Below are 5,000 nucleotides of genomic sequence, written 5' to 3'. Positions count from 1 at the left end.
ACTTCTAGAGAGAGTACCTATAGTACTAAATCACCTCCATTTATAGACAGTTTGTCTAACTGTGCACAGATGAATATCTAACGGCCACTTCTAGTGAGAGTACCTATAGTACTAAATCACCTCCATTTATAGACAGTTTGTCTAACTGTGGAGAGATGAATATCTAACGGCCACTTCTAGTGAGAGTACCTATAGTACTAAATCACCTCCATTTATAGACAGTTTGTCTAACTGTGCACAGATGAATATCTAACGGCCACTTCTAGTGAGAGTACCTATAGTACTAAATCACCTCCATTTATAGACAGTTTGTCTAACTATGGAGAGATGAATATCTAACGGCCACTTCTAGAGAGAGTACCTATAGTACTAAATCATCTCCATTTATAGACAGTTTGTCTAACTGTGGACAGATGAATATCTAACAGCCACTTCTAGAGAGAATACCTATAGTACTAAATCATCTCCATTTATAGACAGTTTGTCTCACTGTGGACAGATGAGTATCTAACGGCCACTTCTAGTGAGAGTACCTATAGTACTAAATCATCTCCATTTATAGACAGTTTGTCTCACTGTGGACAGATGAGTATCTAACGGCCACTTTTAGTGAGAGTACCTATAGTACTAAATCACCTCCATTTATAGACAGTTTGTCTGTGAACAGATGAATATCTAACGGCCACTTATAGAGAAAATACCTATAGTACTAAATCATCTCCATTTATAGACAGTTTGTCTGACTGTGGACAGATGAATATCTAACGGCCACTTCTAGAGAGAGTACCTATAGTACTAAATCATCTCCATTTATAGACAGTTTGTCTGACTGTGGTCAGATGAATATCTAACGGCCACTTCTAGAGAGAGTACCTATAGTACTAAATCACCTCCATTTATAGACAGTTTGTCTAACTGTGGACAGATGAATATCTAACGGACACTTCTAGAGAGAGTACCTATAGTACTAAATCATCTCCATTTATAGACAGTTTGTCTGACTGTGGACAGATGAATATCTAACGGCCACTTCTAGTGAGAGTACCTATAGTACTAAATCACCTCCATTTATAGACAGTTTGTCTAACTGTGGACAGATGAATATCTAACGGCCACTTCTAGAGAGAGTACCTATAGTACTAAATCATCTCCATTTATAGACAGTTTGTCTGACTGTGGACAGATGAATATCTAACGGCCACTTCTAGTGAGAGTACCTATAGTACTAAATCATCTCCATTTATAGACAGTTTGTCTAACTGTGGACAGATGAATATCTAACGGACACTTCTAGAGAGAGTACCTATAGTACTAAATCATCTCCATTTATAGACAGTTTGTCTCACTGTGGACAGATGAATATCTAACGGCCACTTCTAGTGAGAGTACCTATAGTACTAAATCATCTCCATTTATAGACAGTTTGTCTAACTGTGGACAGATGAATATCTAACGGACACTTCTAGAGAGAGTACCTATAGTACTAAATCATCTCCATTTATAGACAGTTTGTCTCACTGTGGACAGATGAATATCTAACGGCCACTTCTAGTGAGAGTACCTATAGTACTAAATCATCTCCATTTATAGACAGTTTGTCTAACTGTGGACAGATGAATATCTAACGGACACTTCTAGTGAGAGTACCTATAGTACTAAATCATCTCCATTTATAGACAGTTTGTCTCACTGTGGAGAGATGAATATCTAACGGCCACTTCTAGTGAGAGTACCTATAGTACTAAATCATCTCCATTTATAGACAGTTTGTCTCACTGTGGACAGATGAATATCTAACGGCCACTTCTAGTGAGAGTACCTATAGTACTAAATCATCTCCATTTATAGACAGTTTGTCTAACTGTGGAAAGATGAATATCTAACGGACACTTCTAGTGAGAGTACCTATAGTACTAAATCATCTCCATTTATAGACAGTTTGTCTAACTGTGGACAGATGAATATCTAATGGCCACTTCTAGTGAGAGTACCTATAGTACTAAATCATTTCCATTTATAGACAGTTTGTCTCACTGTGGACAGATGAATATCTAACGGCCACTTCTAGTGAGAGTACCTATAGTACTAAATCATCTCCATTTATAGACAGTTTGTCTCACTGTGGACAGATGAATATCTAACGGCCACTTCTAGTGAGAGTACCTATAGTACTAAATCACCTCCATTTATAGACAGTTTGTCTAACTGTGGACAGATGAATATCTAACGGACACTTCTAGAGAGAGTACCTATAGTACTAAATCATCTCCATTTATAGACAGTTTGTCTCACTGTGGACAGATGAATATCTAACGGCCACTTCTAGTGAGAGTACCTATAGTACTAAATCATCTCCATTTATAGACAGTTTGTCTAACTGTGGACAGATGAATATCTAACGGACACTTCTAGAGAGAGTACCTATAGTACTAAATCATCTCCATTTATAGACAGTTTGTCTCACTGTGGACAGATGAATATCTAACGGCCACTTCTAGTGAGAGTACCTATAGTACTAAATCATCTCCATTTATAGACAGTTTGTCTAACTGTGGACAGATGAATATCTAACGGACACTTCTAGTGAGAGTACCTATAGTACTAAATCATCTCCATTTATAGACAGTTTGTCTCACTGTGGACAGATGAATATCTAACGGTCACTTCTAGTGAGAGTACCTATAGTACTAAATCATCTCCATTTATAGACAGTTTGTCTAACTGTGGACAGATGAATATCTAACGGTCACTTCTAGTGAGAGTACCTATAGTACTAAATCATCTCCATTTATAGACAGTTTGTCTAACTGTGGACAGATGAATATCTAACGGTCACTTCTAGTGAGAGTACCTATAGTACTAAATCATCTCCATTTATAGACAGTTTGTCTAACTGTGGAAAGATGAATATCTAACGGACACTTCTAGTGAGAGTACCTATAGTACTAAATCATCTCCATTTATAGACAGTTTGTCTAACTGTGGACAGATGAATATCTAATGGCCACTTCTAGTGAGAGTACCTATAGTACTAAATCATTTCCATTTATAGACAGTTTGTCTCACTGTGGACAGATGAATATCTAACGGCCACTTCTAGTGAGAGTACCTATAGTACTAAATCATCTCCATTTATAGACAGTTTGTCTCACTGTGGACAGATGAATATCTAACGGCCACTTCTAGTGAGAGTACCTATAGTACTAAATCACCTCCATTTATAGACAGTTTGTCTCACTGTGGACAGATGAATATCTAACGGCCACTTCTAGTGAGAGTACCTATAGTACTAAATCACCTCCATTTATAGACAGTTTGTCTCACTGTGGACAGATGAATATCTAACGGCCACTTCTAGTGAGAGTACCTATAGTACTAAATCACCTCCATTTATAGACAGTTTGTCTCACTGTGGACAGATGAATATCTAACGGCCACTTCTAGAGAGAGTACCTATAGTACTAAATCACCTCCATTTATAGACAGTTTGTCTAACTGTGGACAGATGAATATCTAACGGCCACTTCTAGTGAGAGTACCTATAGTACTAAATCATCTCCATTTATAGACAGTTTGTCTCACTGTGGACAGATGAATATCTAACGGCCACTTCTAGTGAGAGTACCTATAGTACTAAATCACCTCCATTTATAGACAGTTTGTCTAACTGTGGACAGATGAATATCTAACGGCCACTTCTAGAGAGAGTACCTATAGTACTAAATCACCTCCATTTATAGACAGTTTGTCTAACTGTGAACAGATGAATATCTAACGGCCACTTCTAGTGAGAGTACCTATAGTACTAAATCATCTCCATTTATAGACAGTTTGTCTAACTGTGGACAGATGAATATCTAACGGCCACTTCTAGTGAGAGTACCTATAGTACTAAATCACCTCCATTTATAGACAGTTTGTCTCACTGTGGACAGATGAATATCTAACGGCCACTTCTAGTGAGAGTACCTATAGTACTAAATCACCTCCATTTATAGACAGTTTGTCTCACTGTGGACAGATGAATATCTAACGGCCACTTCTAGAGAGAGTACCTATAGTACTAAATCACCTCCATTTATAGACAGTTTGTCTAACTGTGGACAGATGAATATCTAACGGCCACTTCTAGAGAGAGTACCTATAGTACTAAATCATCTCCATTTATAGACAGTTTGTCTGACTGTGGACAGATGAATATCTAACGGCCACTTCTAGTGAGAGTACCTATAGTACTAAATCATCTCCATTTATAGACAGTTTGTCTAACTGTGGACAGATGAATATCTAATGGACACTTCTAGAGAGAGTACCTATAGTACTAAATCATCTCCATTTATAGACAGTTTGTCTCACTGTGGACAGATGAATATCTAACGGCCACTTCTAGTGAGAGTACCTATAGTACTAAATCATCTCCATTTATAGACAGTTTGTCTAACTGTGGACAGATGAATATCTAACGGACACTTCTAGAGAGAGTACCTATAGTACTAAATCATCTCCATTTATAGACAGTTTGTCTCACTGTGGACAGATGAATATCTAACGGCCACTTCTAGTGAGAGTACCTATAGTACTAAATCATCTCCATTTATAGACAGTTTGTCTAACTGTGGACAGATGAATATCTAACGGACACTTCTAGTGAGAGTACCTATAGTACTAAATCATCTCCATTTATAGACAGTTTGTCTCACTGTGGAGAGATGAATATCTAACGGCCACTTCTAGTGAGAGTACCTATAGTACTAAATCATCTCCATTTATAGACAGTTTGTCTCACTGTGGACAGATGAATATCTAACGGCCACTTCTAGTGAGAGTACCTATAGTACTAAATCATCTCCATTTATAGACAGTTTGTCTAACTGTGGAAAGATGAATATCTAACGGACACTTCTAGTGAGAGTACCTATAGTACTAAATCATCTCCATTTATAGACAGTTTGTCTAACTGTGGACAGATGAATATCTAATGGCCACTTCTAGTGAGAGTA

General features: G+C 37.5%; 1 long non-coding RNA gene across 2 annotated transcripts in view; it reads right to left on the bottom strand.

Annotated features, from left to right (window-relative positions):
- Positions 1-1,019: 1,019 nt before the first annotated feature.
- Positions 1,020-5,000, bottom strand: part of LOC127649143 (uncharacterized) — a 5,438-nt gene continuing 1,457 nt past the window's right edge. The window contains exons 3-4 of one of the 2 annotated variants that reach the window (XR_007971261.1): positions 3,454-3,728; positions 1,020-1,131 (exon numbers count right to left, since the gene is read on the bottom strand). This is a non-coding gene — a long non-coding RNA (uncharacterized LOC127649143). Of the gene's footprint in view, positions 1,132-2,254; positions 2,697-3,453; positions 3,729-5,000 lie in introns of those variants that run through there. The other variant, XR_007971260.1, reaches the window with a different exon arrangement.

This window comes from Xyrauchen texanus, chromosome 9, assembly GCF_025860055.1.
Source record: "Xyrauchen texanus isolate HMW12.3.18 chromosome 9, RBS_HiC_50CHRs, whole genome shotgun sequence".
Classification (NCBI taxonomy): domain Eukaryota; kingdom Metazoa; phylum Chordata; class Actinopteri; order Cypriniformes; family Catostomidae; genus Xyrauchen; species Xyrauchen texanus.
This window is presented reverse-complemented; position numbering and strand designations above follow the sequence as displayed.